This window comes from Poecile atricapillus, chromosome 19 (genome assembly GCF_030490865.1).
Source record: "Poecile atricapillus isolate bPoeAtr1 chromosome 19, bPoeAtr1.hap1, whole genome shotgun sequence".
NCBI classification, from domain to species: Eukaryota; Metazoa; Chordata; class Aves; order Passeriformes; family Paridae; genus Poecile; species Poecile atricapillus.
The window spans coordinates 2,420,044-2,437,629 of NC_081267.1; the positions used below are offsets into that span (position 1 = coordinate 2,420,044).

The 17,586-nt window shown below is 51.7% G+C and overlaps 1 pseudogene; it reads right to left on the minus strand.

Moving 5' to 3' along the window:
- LOC131586321 (zinc finger protein 208-like) overlaps positions 1-17,586 on the minus strand; it is a 539,124-nt pseudogene that overhangs the window by 508,686 nt on the left and 12,852 nt on the right.

The following is a 17,586-nucleotide window of genomic DNA, read 5'->3' on the forward strand; positions in this document are numbered from 1 at the left end:
GAGGGCATGGGATGCTTACAATTTTATCAATTTCAGTGGAGATTTCTACCTTCCTTAGCAAACTCCTTTAAACCAAGACACCTCAGATGCCCTGGTGACTTCTAGAGATGGACTTGGTAAGAGGGACCATAAAACTCATTGTGCTCATTCCTTGTTTTCTCTCAAACCAGGATTTCTAATCCCAAACCTTGGCCAGATGGAGAAGCAGGCTGTGAGGAAGAGGAAGATACCCCAGGACACCCAGGCAGGTGAGGAGGAAGTCAGTGCCCCTTTCCCCCTCTCTCCTGCTCCATCTCCCAGCCCAGCCTGGCCCCCGGCTGCAGGACAACCCTGCTGCCGACGCCGTCCTGCCAGGGACGCACTGGGGGGATCTCCTTCCCCTTCCCTCTGGCACGGAGGCAAATCCCATCCTCTCCTTGTCCTTCTTCCCCCAGACAAGGAGCTGAGGATGGAGACCAGGGAGGAAAAATCCCCACAGCAGAACATCATCGACGAGGCTGTTTTGAGCGGCTCCACAGCGCAGGAATCAAGCAGGGAGGAAAATCCCCAGAGATCCCGCAGGAGGAGAGGCTCCAAACCCATCCCAGGGTGCTCTGAGGAGGAAAGACCCACCCTGTGCCGGGAAGGCGGCCAGAGATCCAGCCAGGGCTCTGAGCTGGTGGTCCATGAGCAGCTTCAGGATAGGGAGAAGCCCTACAAGTGCTTGGAGTGTGGGAAGAGCTTCAGCCAGAGCAACCTCCTGATCTGCCACCGGATGATCCACACTGGGCAAAGGCCCTACGAGTGTGGGGAATGTGGGAAGGGCTTCAGCTGCAGCTCCCGACTCATCATCCACCGGTGCATTCACACTGGGGAGAGGCCCTATGAGTGTCCTGAGTGTGGGAAGAGGTTTCAGACCAGCTCAAATCTCCTCCTGCACCAGCGGATTCACACGGATGAGAGGCCCTTCCGCTGCCCTGACTGTGGGGAGGGCTTCAAGCAAAACTCCACCCTCACCATTCACCGGCGCATCCACACTGGGGAGAGGCCCTACGAGTGTCCCCAGTGTGGGAAGAGCTTCACCCAGCGCTCTAACTTGACCCGACACCAATGGAGGCACCACTAAAGGAAGCCCTGGAAATGCCCCAAAGTACAGGAAGAGCTTTGTCCACTGCTCCAGCTTCATTCCCTCTTGGAGAATCCACATTGGGAAGAGACCTGGTGATCCATGTTCCCTGTGATCCATGCTGGGAAGACACCTGTACCTTTCCCTGCCCATGGCAATGACATGATGTGAGATCAAAGACCATGAGAGTCTGACCATGTCCCTGTAATTAGATTCAATCCCATCTCAGGTCAGTGCCAGGGGCAGGAAAAGGACTCCCTCTCTGTCACCAGAGGAGAAGGGTGTCCTTTCCAGGCAGGAGGAAATACTTGGCCAGGAAGAAACAGTCAGTGGTGGTTTAGTTTTCCCTGTAAATAGTTCTTCTTACCTATTTTGTTACCGAAATTATTTCTGTTCCTGTTTGTTCCTTATCCTGTTGCTGTTATCAATAAATTGTACTTAGCTCAGCCCGGGATCTTTGCCTTTTCTGCTTTCCATGGGAGGTGGGAGGGAAGCGAGCGGCAGCACGGTTTCAGCAGGCACAGGAAATTGAGGAATGCCATTCCTGAAGCCCAGCCCGTGGAAACCGAGCATCCCAGCTGGTGCCAGGCCTGGTTGCCATGGCAGCAGCCTTGGGAGCGGGTCCCTGGCTGGGGGCTGCGGGAACCTCTTCCCTCTGGTGCCCAGGGACAGGAGTGGAGGAAGCGGCTGGAGCTGAGGCGGGCAGGTTTAGGCTGGATGTGAGGAAAAGGTTTTTCCCGCGAGGCTGCTGGGGCACTGAACAGGCTCCCCAGGGAAGGCTCCCAGCTCCAGGGCTGGCTGAGCTCCAGCAGCGTTTGGCCAGTGCTGCCAGGCCCAGGCTGGGATTGTTGGGGTGTCCTGTGCAGGGCCAGCAGTTGGACTGGAGGATCCCCATGGGTCCCTCCCAACTCAGCCAATTCTGTGGCTCTGTGATCCCATGAGCCTGGGGATGGGACTGCAAATGGCTGCCATGGCAATGGATTCTGGCTTCAGGCCTGAGACAGGCACAGACAGGGGCTCCATGGAGACCTCCCAGGGGTTTCTGGGGATGCTGAAGAGCCGTGTGGTCAGACACAGTCCCAGCAATTCCACGGTGACATCCCAGGGGACCTTGGGCTGCAAAGGCACCGCTCTGTCACAGGCACCGAGGGACCCCATGGTGACATCCCAGGAGTCCCCAGGCTGCCAAAGAGCTGGGATGTCACAGACACTCCCAGGGCTTCCTGTCATGGGCAGAGTGGGAGCTTCAGGCTAAAGCTTTATTTCTTTATTGGAGAAACTCCTGTTGAGTCATGAGGTGGAGAAATGACACCAAACAGCCACCATGGATCCTCAAACTCCTCCAAGTCACCTAGACTTTTAAATTCTTTGTAAGAGAGGAGACTGGGAGCAGCTGGATTCAATCCCAGCCCGAGTTTGTCAGACATTTATGTGTAAATATTGGACATGTAGAATTGAACCGTAATGCAATTTGTCCCACATGATTAACAATGGAATATCAGATATATTTATATAAATACAACTGTGACGGATTCTGAACATGATTTATTTACACCACAGAGTAAATAAAGTAAAAGAGTTACTTACTCCACAGTATAAGAGCTATAACAATTATTAGACTATAGTGCTCTAGGAAGCAATTTTGAAGTAAACAGGGCCTTGCTGGAGTTGTTTGAGCCCATTCCAGGCACAGCCTCCTGCTCCAACAGGAACTGCCTTTCCTGTGCCATGGCCAGGGCAGATTCTGCTGCAGGAAAAGCCCCAGGCCAGCCCCAACCCAGGGAAGGGCTCGGGCACAAGTGCAGAGTGCCATGCTGGGAGCTGTGCCAGGGACAGCCTGAGGCACCAAAGGCACCTTGGCAGCAGCAGCTGCTTCCAGGCCATGGCCAGAAGGCTCCCTTGGCACCCCGGCCTGGTGGCCAGCACTGCAGAGCTGCTGCTTCAGGGCTCATTTCTGGCTGGGCTCTGAAAAGCCACTGCTGCTCCAGGAGCCTGACTGGGAAGCAATTGGCCCCAGCACCCTGGGGACAAGATAATAATGAAACAACTCTTCATGCCAGCAGAGACAAGGCAGGGGCAGAGGAAAGGGGAGAGCCAGGCCCAGGGGACATGGCTGCAATGGTGATGGCTGTGAGGTCACTGCCACTGCAGCAGCCTGGCTGGCCCTCAGCAGACATTCTGGCCAGGAACACTGTGAGGGCACCCAGCACATCAGAGAACCCACACAACAGGAATTCCATCCTTGGGGAGGGGAGGGGGCTTTCACTGTGTCAGGTTGCACAGAGATCCTGCTCTTGGAGCATTCTTGGGATGGGGCATCGACTTGTCTGGAAAAGCAGTTGCAGTTTTGTGCCACTCTCATAAAATACCTGATTAAAATTTTTCCTCCTTCTAAAAAATATAAATTAACTCTTGATCACTTTAAAGATATTCATCCCTGTCACTGCAAGATTTTGGAGAAAATAACTTTGACCAGTGCTTCCATTTTCACACACCATGGAGAGGACCCAAAAATCTCCAAGGATGGGGTTTGGAGGCCTCATCACATAAGCAACATAAGAGCTGAAGGCTCTGGGCTGTGCAGCTGCAAGGCCCTGCCAGAGGCAACTTGTGCAGCCCTTTGGCCATGGCTGCTGGCCCTGGGCCTGAGGCCAGCAGGGGACAAGTGACCCTGGCAGCCCTGGGGCCTCATTGCCTCCTTGTCCCTGCTCAGCAGCCTGGCAGGGGCCGCCCCATGGTGCTGCCCTTGGCATTGCACATCCCCACATGCCAGTGCCCCGGGAAGAGCCCTGAGCAATGAGGGAGGGACAGCATCTACCTTGCCAGGGGCTGGGGCTCAGCCCTTGGCCCTTGGCATTCCTGAAACACATCCAGCTTTGCTCAGCACCACAGACACCTTTCCCTTGCTTGTCCCCAGCTGGCATCAGGGCCTCCAGTCTTCTGCTCTACCTGGAACCTGGGGACGCTTTCTCACTCGTGTCTCTCATTTCAACTACAAGAAACTTCAGTGTTTCTGTCTGTGTTTGAGTTCTTGAGAAGTTTCTGGAGCACACTCTGAGGGACTGAGTGTGATGCCAAGAGCCCCAAAGGCCCGAGAGGGTGATGAAAGTGCTGGTGCTGTGTCTGTGCTGCTGAGCTGGGCCGGGCTCCTGGCCCAGAGGCAGCTCCTGGCAAGGGCAGCGCTGCAGAGAGACAGCTCTGGCCAGGAGCAGCTCCTGAGCACAGCCCAGCAGGGCTGGGGCCCTGCCAGGGCAGCTCAGGGACACGAGCAGGCCCAGACAGAGCTCCCAGGGGCTCAGCACTGGCAGGGGCTGTGGGATGTCCCAGAGGGGGCTGTGTCACAGCAGCACCTCTGTGGCTGTGTCCTGGAGCCCCAGAGCACCTGTGATGTCAGAAAGGGGCTGTCTGACAGCTCCGAGTGGGTTGTGTGAGGTCACAGATGGGGCTGTGACATCACAGAGTTTGTTGTGTGAGGTCACTGAGCAGCTACAGCATCATAGAGGGGATTCTGTGACATCAGAAATCAGGGTGTGATGTCACAGTGTGGGATGGGTGATATCACTTAGTGGGCTGTGACATCACAGAGAGGACTATGACATCAGAGGTTGAATGCATGACATCACAGAGTGGGTTGTGACATCACAGAGTTTCTGTATGACATCACAGAGCCACCACAGGGTGGGCTGTGACATTACTGAGTGGGCTGTGAGGTCATAGAGCAGACACTACAATCCCAGAGGGCGGCTCTGTGACATCAGACAGCAGATTGTGACATCACAGAGCAGCTGTGTGACAGCAGAGAGAAGAGTGTGTGATGTCAGAGAGAAGGCTGTGACATCAGAGAGTGGCTTCTGTTATCTCAGAGGGGCTGGGACATCACAGTCCAGACTGGGACATCACAGAATGGCTGTGGGACATCCCAAGGTCTGTGGGGCATGGGACAGGGGGACAGGGACCCCCCAGCAGCATCCCCATGTCCCCCAGGGCCAGAGCCTGGGCCAGGGCTCCTTCACCCTGTCACCAATGAGGGGTTGAGAGCGCTTAAAAATCCCCAGCAAGGGAGCAGCAAAAACCAGATTTAATATTAAGCACCAGCAGCACAAAGTTCCTTGGCAAGAGTCACTCTGCTCCTGACTGGACACTTCAGGCACAGCAAGGAAACAAAGCAACAACAAAACCAAACAAAATCCAGGCAATCCAACCAGAAATGAACCCAGAACCATCCCTCTGTGTGTGTGTGTGTGTGTGTTTGAGCTTAACAGAGATCAAAATTAACAGGACTTCACTTATGCCTTAATTTATACCAGAAACATCACAATTTAGCAAAAGCACTTAACAGTATTTAAGCTGACTTATAACATATGACTTCAGGATTTAACAGTGGAATAACACTTAACAATATTCAACTTGGTTTACTGTTGTAATCACAGGCACTGAGAGTGTGCCCTTATCTCTGATGCCTGGCTCTGACATCCAAGAAAACTCTGAATTTCATATAACACTGTGAAAACAACTGTTAAATAGAAAAACCAGGAGGGTAAGTGTGTAGATTAGAGAGATTTCTTATGTCATTGCGTGAAAAAGTTCAGGTTTGGAGTTTAAACTTTTTTAGAAAATAGAGGACAAGATGGAGGATTCAGGGTGTTGTCTCTTGACCTTCTTTCTTCTTCATCTTCTTCTTCTAGAGGTTTTTGGGTAGTAGTAGGTGATTGGATAGAGAATGCTGCAGTGCAGCACACAGGTGTTGGGTCATTGGGTCACTAAGAAAAAATATCTCCTTGGCATTTGTTAATTGGGTAAATGAACATATAAAAAACCTTGAAGAAGATCTTTGTTAGTCATTTTGCACTTTTCTATCTTAGTGCACATAGCTGCTTGTGGCTCCTTGTACCCTGTATACATGTAATGGAGATAAAAGAAGAATAAACAACCAAGTCCAAACAAGAGAAAACTGCCTCTATCTCATCAATCTTCAGTCCAAGGGGGAAAAAGAACCCAACCACAAGTGTCCCATCAGGACACCAGGGCCACACTGCACCACTGCAGATGGGAGCAAACCCTCATGGACTGCGTGCCTTACAAATCTGCTAAACCCATGTCACACACATCCCTGAATTTAGACATTTAAAATATGTACATTTATCCACAGATACCTTTTCATCAGCAATATGTGCTATAAAACACACAAGAGAAAAGGGTCGGGATGCCATTGCACACTGGCAGTCAGCCTTTGCTGTTTTGAGCATCCCTCATAGCATCAAAACAACACACATCTCACAGAAAACAAAACATTTCCTACAGCCCTGGAGTGTAACACACCACACTGGCGTTCCTCAAATAACAATAAAACCAATGTGGAAAGAGCACATGGCACTTTAACAGGAATTACTGAAAAACAAAAGGGAGGAATGTGTGGTGGGACCCCAGAAAGCAAAGTAGCTAAGGCTGTTCATACAATAAATCATTCAGCAGTATCAGAAGATCCCCAAACCCAGGCTCGCTTGAACTCTGCAATTCTAACACAAGTGAAAGACTTAGCAATGTGAGCTCTAACAAGAATTACCAACTTGTCAGTGCCAACCCAAAGCTATTCAAGTAGAAGATAAAACCCCAATGAGCTATATATGCAGTGAAGCAAGGGGTCAATTAATGCTATAACTGGCACAAGATAATGCAAACCAAGACTGTAGAAAAATTATAGCTGCATTACCTCAAGGGAATCCATCTCTGGAGGAGATGATTACAGCATGTGCTAAGGTTGGGAGTGGATCTCATCACATGGATATGCTAGCCAATTCTATTACAGCTGCTGTTAAACTCACACCCCATTGCTACAAGTGTGGACAACAAGGCCACGGGAAAATAAACTGTCCACACAAGCCCATTCCACAGGGGACAGCTCAGGGACAAAGAAGTGATAATGCAAGCTGCAACCGATGTGTAAGAGTCAAACATACAGCCAAAGGACACAAACAACACCCTCCTGACAGTACCTCTACGGATGTGATGGAGGAGATTGAAGAAGAGTAACCAGAACAACTTATTCACCATGAAAATCAGACTCTTGAAAAGACAGTTCATTTAAAAACTGTTTGTTTACAAATTGTTTTTCTGCTAAGTTGGGTTTTTCTCACGGTTCTAAACATTGAATGTTTTTTGTTTCTTGTTTAAAAAGTTCAGGATAATCTCAGTTCTAAATACTTTCTTGTTTTTTAATTTTAAGTTGTAACTTTTAACTATAAGTAGTTAACCTGTGGTTTGTTAGCTTGAAGGATTGTGATCCTGTCTGCCAGCTCCTGGAAGGGAGTGTTGCAAACTCAATTTAGTACACAAAGCATATTGCTTGCTGAAGAGAATTAAGTGTGTCAAGTTAACTAGAAACTTCTTTCAAATTAAACCCATGGTGTCCCTGTTATCTGCATGTCTGCAAAGGGCCCCTGCAGATAGGGTAACAGAGAGCATTTTCTATTTTTTAATTTAACCAAAAAGGGTAAATAGTCACAGTATGGTCATAATACAGTTGGTCAGGACTGGACAAGGTAAATCTAGACATAACACAAATCTAATTTAGCAGTAAATTCTCTTTAGCCATAGATTTTAGCACAAATTTAATTTAGTGAGCCTAATTCATGTTTGAACCACTGCACACCATTGGCCAGGATGCAGGGCAGGGAGGGAAGTATCAGCCAACGGCTGTCTAGCCTGGGAAATTTGAATTTGGTATTCAAGTGAGTTCTGAATAATAAACGAGGCTGTTTTGTCTGATGAGCACCTGGAGCATGAGTCGTGGATTTTGTCTCTTCACTCACGACCAGCATGTTACAGATACACCTTGGGCAGTACAAGAGCCTGTCCAGGGCTACACCCAAGATGGAGCAAAAGTGGTCACAAAAATGGACAACTGATCACAAAGTCACACATTTTTAGAAGTTTAGGTTAATCTGCATATTGGGGTTCATTGACCAATTACAGCTTCAGATGATGAAGTCCCATCCTTCTTGTTTTCTTTCTTCAGTCCACCCTTCTTCATGCTTTTGGGCCTGGAACTTGTAACAACTGTCCTTGGTATCAAGCTAGAAAAGGAATTGTTTTTTCTACCTACTCTGTGAAGAGAGCTCACTAACACTTAATATGAAGTTCAAAACTACAAAGGTAGGCAGCACAGAATATGAAAAATATGAAAGCTAAAACTTAAGGCAACACACCCTGAAGGGTTGTGAAACTAAATAATTTTGGAGAGGGACTGAGTAGGATTCAGTGGCATAGAGTGGTTTTGAGGAGACAGATAGAAGCCTCTCGTCTCTTTGAGTGCCAAGAAATGGAGACAATTACACCAAATAACCCCACAACCCCCAAATCCTCTGAAGTATCTCCCAGATTCCCTTGAAGCACTAGTAAAATGTGAGGCTCTAGATGCCTTTGATGAATTTGTTGATTTTTACCACTCTGTTATTTCTGTTTTAAATAGATGAAGATGAAGCAAAAGATAATTGAAACCAAAATAAAATGATCTCCAGCCCAGTGTGTTCCTAACACTGATCACTGGGAACGTGGGTCATCAGGGCTCTGCCCAACGTGGGTCCTCCCATGGGGGATCGAGCTGGGGCAGCACACGAAGCTCTTCCTGCACTTGGGGCACTCACAGGGCTTCCCTTACCGGTGCCTCTGTTGGTGTTGGGTCAAGTGAGAGCTCCTGGAGAAGCTCTTCCCACACTGGGGACACTCGTAGGGCCTCTCCCCAGTGTGGATGCGCCGGTGCCTCATGAGGTGGGAGTTTCGCTTGAAGCCCTCCCCACAGTCAGGGCAGCGGAAGGGCCTCTCATCCGTGTGAATCCGCTCGTGCCTGAGGAGAGTGGAGCTCCTCTGAAACCTCTTCCCACACTGAGGACACTCGTAGGGCCTCTCCCCAGTGTGGATGCGCTGGTGACGGATGAGCTCAGAGCTGAAGCTGAAGCCCTTCCCGCATTCCCCACACTCGTAGGGCCATTCCCCAGTGTGGATCATCTGGTGGCAGATCAGGCGGTTGCTCTGGCTGAAGCTCTTCCCACACTCCAAGCACTTGTAGGGCTTCTCCCCATCCTGAAGCTGCTCATGGACCACCAGCTCAGAGCCCTGGCTGGATCTCCGGCCGCCTTCCCGGCACAGGGTGGGTCTTTCCTCCTCAGAGCACCCTGGGATGGGTTTGGAGCCCCTCCTCCTCCTCCGGGATCTCTGGGACTTTTCCTCCCCATTGGATTCCTGCACTGTGGTACCGCTGAAAACAGCCTCTTCCACAAGGTTCTGCAGTGAGGATTTTTCCTCCCTGGTCTCCATCCTCAGCTCCTTGTCTGGGGGAGGAAGGACAAGGAGAGGATGGGATTTGCCTCCGTGCCAGAGGGAAGGGGAAGGAGATCCCCCCAGTGCGTCCCCAGCAGGACGGCATCGGCAGCGGGGTTGTCCTGCAGCCGGGGGCCAGGCTGGGCTGGGAGATGGAGCAGGAGAGAGGGGGAAAGGGGCACTGACTTCCTCCTCACCTGCCTGGGTGTCCTGGGGCATCTTCCTCTTCCTCACAGCCTCCTTCTCCATCTGGCCAAGGTCTGGGATTGGGAAATCCTGGTTTGGAGAGAAATACAATTCATGAACACATTGGATTAGGGGGTTCCTCCTGCCCAAGTCCATCTCTAGAAATCCCAAGCTATCCATAAAAACCTCCCAAACACCAAGATTCAGCCCTGAAAATGCCTCCCAGGAGTTCCCCATCTCTGGTCTCTCCCCTTTTGGTGTTCAGGGGTTCCCCCCTGTCCCAGCTGCTGGGGGTCACACTTGTACTGGGGGTCCTTTGTCTGCTTGGTCCCTGCCCTCCCCAGGCTGCTGGGAGTGCCAGGAATCTGAAAAGTTCCCCCTGTTTCCATCTCCCCACTGCGGGATGCTGGAACCCCCAATGTCTTCACAAGGGGTAGTTTCTGCTCAGCTTCGCAGTCCTTAATTCTTAAATATCGCCCCTCCCCCCAAAAATCCAACTCAGGGACCCCCCAGGAGATCTGGGCTGAGCTCCCCCTCTCGGGGCACCTGTGAGATGGGGGGTGATGATCCCACAGGTGGGGGACTGTGAATTCAGGGAGTTCTTGACCTCTTGGTTCCTTCTCCTTTCCCTGATCATTCTTTGTCCCTCCTCCTCCTGTTGAAGTGCATTTAAAAAATTATGGTCTGTCCCAAGGGAAGAACTCACCCTTGGTGTTGTATAAGGTCAGTCCCTACCTAACCTCCCTTTTCTTTTCCCTATCCCATTGTCTGTAACCCCCCTGTATCCCCTGGCCACCCCCTCCCCCAAGTTTAAGAGAGCACCTGAGGAATCTCAGCCTCTTTCTTACCCTGGGAGATCCACATACAATAAACCCAGGACCACGTCTCAGAAATCTGAGCCTTCTCTGTCTAAAATAACTTAGGTCCATGTTAGATATATTTTGAGACCCCTTCCCGCCCGTGTTCTGAGAAGTGCGGACACATCCCCATGGGGGACAAGACTGAAGGGGTTTGTGGAGTATTTACAACATCTTCCTCCCTCTCCTCCCCTTCCATCCCTCCTCCTTCTCCTCCCTAACTCCACCTCCTTCTCCTACTTCCATTCCTTCTCACTCTCCTTCTTCATCCCTCCTCTTCCATCCCTCCTCCTCCTCCCCCAGGAGCAGTGACACCCTCGGTGCCCCGTTCCCAAACCCCTCACAGCCCACGGCAGGAGCGGGGATGGAGCCGGGACAGGTCGGGATGGGCAGCGCGGGGCTCTCCGCTGCTCCCACCCGCTGGGGACGGGGGGAACCCGGCCTGGGGAAAAGGAGAGGGAAACTGGGAAAATTGGGGGCTGCAGATCCAACCTGGGGCTGGCTGGGGACCCTGGCTGGGGACTGCCAGCCCTTGGGGCTCCTCTGGGGAGATGCGGGAGGGGGGAACACAGAGAGGGCTGGGGGATCCCAGGAGTGGCAGCACTGGCAGGGACTGGTTTGTACTGGGATCATCCTGGCAGTGGCTGAGATAGCACTGGCTGTGTACTGACATCATACTGGGATCATACTGGGAGCAGCTGGGCCCATGCCAGGAGAGACTGCAATCACACTGAAGGAAACTGGGATCATACTGGGATCAGACTGGGATGATACTGGCAGTGAGTAGGAAACTTCAGGGGACAATTGAGACCAGGTTTGTGGGAAATGGGATATACTGGGAGTTACTGAGATCATGCTGAGGTTGACTGGGAGCAGCTGTGATCAACTGGGGTCATGCCAGGAGCAACTGGCAGGAACTGGGAGTTCCTGGGTGCATGCTGGGGGTAACTGGAAGCCACAGGACTTATACTGGGATGAACTGGGATCATGCTGGAGGTGAACACGATCATACTGGCAGGGAGTCCAACTCCACTGAGGCTGACTGGGAGTGGTTGAGAGCAAATGGGATCATGCTGGAAGGAATTGGGAGGGACTGGGAATATGCCCTGCGCTACCCAGAAACCCAGTATCGCCCCCCATGGGTCCCATGTGTCCCCCAGACCCTTCAGGATCCCCGAGTGCCCCCTCAGTGCCCGCTCGGGACCCCCCAAAGTGTCCCTGGATCCCTGAATGCTCCTGACCCCACAGATTCCCCTTCCAGCCACTGCTGGGAATTCATCTCCCATCATCCCACAACACAGTTCCGCGCCCAAACCTCCTGCCGTCCCCCGCGCCGTAAAGAGCCCGGTTACAGCTCCCCAGGTTCCCCCCAAGTGCTCCCGAGCCGTATACATTCGCCCCGAGCACCTGCAGCCACGGCTCGGACGCAAAAGTTTTCTCCAAGCGCTTCCCCACACCGCCAAACGCGTTTTCCGAGCCACTTCCGGGACTACAGCTCCCATCATGCTCCGCGGCGCCCATAGAGCGCTATTCCAGCCAGGACTTCATCTCCCGTCATGCCCCGCGCCTCACCGGAACCCATTGGAGCTGCGCCTACAACTCCCGTGATGCTCCGCGGCCCCATTAAACCGTATTATACCGGCGCCTACAACTCCCATCATCCCCCGCGGCCCATAGATTCCCTGTTACAGCCCCCCAAGTGCCCGCCCGGACCCCGAAGGGCCCCCGGATTCCCCTCCCTGACCTCCAAGTGCCCCCCTGGACCTCCAAGTGCTCCCCCGGACCCCGAATTGTCTCACAGAATCCCTAAGTGCCCCTCCAAGTGCCCACCCGGCTCCCCCAAGTGTCCTCCAGACCCCCAAATTCTCTCTAAATTCCCTCCCCAGACCCAAAACTGCCCCAAATGTTCCCCAGAAAAGTCTCCGTGGACCCCAAAGTGGTCCCTTTTACCCTGTCTGAGAAAATTATAAAAAAATATGCTGAAAGGACTAAAAATAGGAGTAATTAGCAAAAAGAGGGAGAAATAGTAGTCAATTAATTAATGAAGGGAATTGTGGTACTTAGAACCAAAGTTCGATAAGGTTTTTAATTGATAAAAATGGATCAATTCTTTTAAATAAATATAAAAATTAGGTTATAAAAATACAGAATAATATTATTGTAAAAATTAAAAATTTATTTTTACTAGTTTATTAGATTTTAATGATAAAGAAAAGTTGATAAATGTTTTCAATATTTTGGGCTGTCAGTCCCAGGTGGGCGATGTCAGACATGCTGAGGCTAAGGGTGAGGAGCAGGTTGTCCAAACAGGGGCAGCCCACAAGGGGCTCATTCTTCTCTGTGACCAGACCTCCTAAGGAGACATTCAGCATCAAGATCACTTGGGGAATGCTTCTGTCACCTCTTCTCACAACTAGAAAATAAAAAAAATACGGCCTTAATTTAAATGAAAAAAAATGTGGTGGATTTTCAAATCTTCCTCCTTAACAGAATTCCAAACTGCATCCAAGCAGCTGCACAAGCCTTGGACTTGAAGACAGTGGAAGGAAGAGAAAGAGCCCCTGAGGCTTTCTGTATTTTAATGAACCCCAGGCTGGATGTGGGGCTGAGTCCAGGACCCCCAGGCACTGAGAGAAGGTTGAAGAAGCTGCTCAAGGAGTCAGAAGCAAAACTCCAAGTCCCTTGGAGCATCCCTGGGCCCCACTGACTGCCGGCTCCTGGCACACTCAGCCATGGCATGGTCCAGTCTCACGCTGGGACACCTCCTGCACCAAAATTCTACCCTGGCAGGGACTTTTCTTTCTCCTCCCCTCCAGGCTGAACCTGCCAAGCTGCACTTTGGGGAGGTTTCCTTCTCTTGCCACTGCCCAGGAAAGCTGTGTCTCCTGCTGTTCACAAACAGAGAAGGGCTGCTGGGAGATGTGGTGGTTGGAGGCTGCCTGGGGTACAGTGACCATGAAATCATCGAGTTTTGAAATATTCTGTGAAAGAAGGAGGGGCATCAACCAAACTCCTACACTGGACTTACAAAGAGCAGACTTCAGCTGATTAAGGATGCAGATTTGGGGAGTACCAAATCAGATACTGAGTTTTTTAAGGGCAACAGCCTTTTAAATCAAAGCATTCCGGGAAGGATGGACACACTTCAAGAAAGAAATCTTGAAGGAGCAGGAACAGCCTGAACCTCTCTTATGAAAAATGAGCTAGCGAGGAAAATGACCGACCTGAGTGGGCAGAGAGCTTTTGGACGAAGTCAAGGAAAAAATGAGGGTCCATCACCTTTGGGCAGAGCGGCAGGCAACTCAGGAAACGTTTAAGGATGTCATTAGGTCATGCAGAAAGAAAAGTAGAGAGGTGAAAGCTCAGTTAGAACTTAACCTGGATCCCTCTATGAAGGATAATAAAAATGTTTTTATAAATACATTAATGGCAAAAGGAAGGCTATGGACAACCTCCATTCCATAGGGGGGATATGGTTACCAAAGATGAGGAAAAGGCAGAGGTACTTAACCCCTTCTTTGCCTCAATATTTAATAAAACTTAAACATAAAATTTTAAATATTTAATAAACATTAAATAAATAAAACCACCTTTTCAACGTTAAGACAGGTTTTCCTCAGGACAAGTGTTCTCCTGAGCTGGTAGATGGGGACAGGGAGCAGAAGAGCCCCCTGTAATCCAGGAGGAAGCAGTCAGAGACCTGCTGAGCCACTCAGATGCTCACAGGTGGATGGGATGGGATGGGATCCATGCTAGGGGGATGAGGGAGCTGGTGGATGAGCTCCCCAAGCTGCTCTCCATCATTTCTCCTCATCAGTCCTGGCTCACTGGGGAGGTCCCAGAGGACTGGAGGTGCCAGTGTGAGCCCATCCCCAAGAAGGGCTGGCAGGAGGCTCTGGGGAACTGCAGGCCTGTCAGCCTGAGCTCGGTGCCTGGTGAGGTTTTGGAACAGATCCCCTTGAGTGCCATCCCACGGCACCTCCAGGATGGCCCAGGGCTCAGACCCAGCCAGCGTGGCTTTAGGAGGGGCAGGTGCTGCCTGACCAACCTGATCTCCTTTTATAACCAGCTGACCCTCCTGGTGGGTGCAGGAAAGGCTCTGGATGTGTCGAGCTGGACTTCAGCAAGGCCTTGGACATGGAGAGCCACAGCATTCCCTGGAAAAGCTGCAGCCCACGGCTTGGACAGGAGCACTCTTTGCTGGCTGCAGAACTGGCTGGAGGCCGGGCCCAGAGAGTGGTGGGGATGGTGCTGCATCCAGCTGGTGTCCAGTCCCTGGTGGTGTCCCCAGGGATCTGTGCTGGGCCCAGTCCTGGTTAATATCTTCACTGAGGGTCTGGCTGAGGGGGTCGAGTCCAGCACTCACAAATTGCAGATGACACCAAGCTGGCTGCGAGTGGGGATCTGCTGGAGGGCAGGACAAGGAGACACAGCCTTAAGCTGCACCAGGGCAGGTTTAGGCTGGACAATAGGAAGGAGTTCTTCCCAGAAAGGCTGATTGGGAATTGGAATGGGCTGGCCAGGGGGGAGGTGGCAGAGTCACTGTCCCTCTCCAGTGGAGTGCGGGAGTGACATCAATCTCTGTGCTTAATAACAGATTTTGCTTTAAAACAATTGCTTCAGAATTGCTTCCTGTTTCAGCCTGAATGTCTGTGGTGGTTTTGTATTAGTTGATATTTGGTGAGGAGTGAAGAAGCCACCCATGCAAATGATTTTTCTAGGAGGGGGCTGCTAAGAGCTTCCTCTGTGCTTAGCAAAACCAATAGCTGGCTGGCTCTGAGAACTGACAACCTATGAAACCATTTAGAAGCTGTATCCTCCTGTGTGAAATCCCCATTTTAAAGACAGGCAAGGCCAGGAAAGCTCTCTGTTGTTTCCAGCTGTGAAGAGTTAACTGGGTGCTGGTCAGGCCGGCCCTGCTCCAGCCTGGCCTGCACCGAGCCGGGCTCCGCCAGGCCCCGGGAGCGGCTCTGGGCTGGGCCAGGCCCCTTCACCACGGCCCGCGCGGCCCCAGCGGCTGCCGGGCACAGGGAGGGGAAGCCATCGGCCCGCAGCTGGAATTGAAGGGAGCAGGGGCCTGGGACCAGCCATGGGGGCAGAACAGCCACGACTGTTCTGGCCGGGCCCCCTGAGATCTTGGCACAGCCCCAGCGCTGCCTGAAATCCATCACCGTGACTGCTTCGGCCACTGCCCGGCAGAAACCATCATGAGCATCTGCAGGTCTGGGTGAGATATTAACTCTTTCTGTGCACAGATGAGACCTGCAGACCTCGATCCTCCCCTTGGGTGAGAGGAAAGGACAGAGTGGGAGACTAATGCCACAAGTATGGTAGGCTACACCTGTCTTCATATGTCATTGAATTAGAGAAAAACTCTCTCCAGGGCAAATTATGCAACACTTTGCCTCACAATCCATCAACCTTAATTAAAGTGAGAGGTAGGTCTTAATTACAATCCAATTAGAGCAAATCAGCATTGTGTGAATGGCAAGAAGAATTTGCTTGTCAACAGATGAATATGTCCCACTCAAGAATGAACAAAATCTGCCTTTATTTGGAAGAAAGTAGACATGGAGCAATGCAGTATTTGGGTTTTATCCAGTGATAAATGGGGCAAGAAGCTGTAACAACTCACCTGTTTTACAGAACAAAAGTACTGATACAGCCAATAGTGCACCCACATTGAAGGGATCTTCAGGACATTCCTTTATTTTTTAGCAAGGAATGGGCAGCAAAATGCTGGCATTTATCTGAACTGGAAGCCATGTTCCTCTCCTGTTTCTCCTTGAGCACACTGTTCTTTGCAGACTTCACTGTGCAGCCCATCAATCCTCTCTTGGCCAACAGCTAAATGGCACAACTACCAAAACACAGGTGCCAGCATCATCACCCCAGCATTATTCCAGCACTGCTTTGCTGGTGCACAGGAGCACAGAATGGCTTGGCTTGGAAGGGACATTTAAAGGCCATCTAGTGCAGTGCCCTGCAGAGAGCAGGGACACCTTTAGATCAGGTTGCTCAGAGCAGGAGCTTGAATGTCAGCAGGGATGGATGCCCACCTCTCTGGGCAACCTGTGCCAGGGTTTCAAAACCCACAGTATAAAAAAGGTCTTTCTTATGTCTAGTCTGAATCTACCATCTTTTAGATTGAGAACATACCCCCTCAGTCTTGTCACAACAGGCCCTACTAAAAATTCTGTCCCATCTTTTTTACAAGCCCCCTTAAAGTACTGAAAGGTAGCAATCAGGTCTCTGTGGAGCCTTCTCCCTTCCTGGCTGAACACCCCCAGCTGTCCCAGCCTGTCTCCAAAGCAGAGGGGCTCCAGCCCTCAGAGCATTTTGTCCCTCCTCTGAACCAGCTCCAACAGGACCATGTCCTTCCTGTGCTGGACACCCAGAGGTGGATGCAGTACTCCAGGTGGGCTCGCACCAGAGCAGAGGGGTGGTGGAATCACCTCCTTCAAGCTGCTGGGCACCCTCCTTTGGAGGCACATGGCTGGCTCATGTCCAGCCTCTCACCTTGCAGCAGCCACAAGTCCTTCTCAGCAGGGCTGCTCTCCATCCCTTCATCCCCCAGCCTGTGAGATCAGCTGGGCTGGGACCCTGTCATAGCCCTTGGACAGAGCTGCAGGGCAGGATGAGCTCCCTAGTGAAGAAGGCAGATCCCACTCCCCACACAATTCCACCCTGGCCATGAGGTCACAGCAGCCTGTGGGGTGACAGCAGGCTGAGGTGACAGCAGGCTCTGAGGTCACAGAGGTCCCAGAGCCCCGTGGTTGCACAGCACCACAAGGACCGAGCAGTCAGTCCTTGACCACGACTGTTGTGGCAGCAGCGGCGGCGGCAGCAGCGGTGCTGACATTGGGACAGCGGTGTCAGGACAGTGGTGGCAGCAAGAGCTGCAGGACTGGCAGAGGACAAGGCACCATGGCCTTTGCTCTGCGCCTCCTCCTCCTGCTCCTCTTGGCAGTGGCCCTGCCTGACAGGGCTGCCCAGGCTGCTCCGTGGCGAGCAGGGCGAGCAGGTGACCTGGCGGCCTGGCTTCCCTTTCTTCGGGCAGTGCTCCCTTCTCCCTGGGAAGCGTTGGGGATGGTTTTTCCCAGGGCTTTAGGGAGGGTTTCC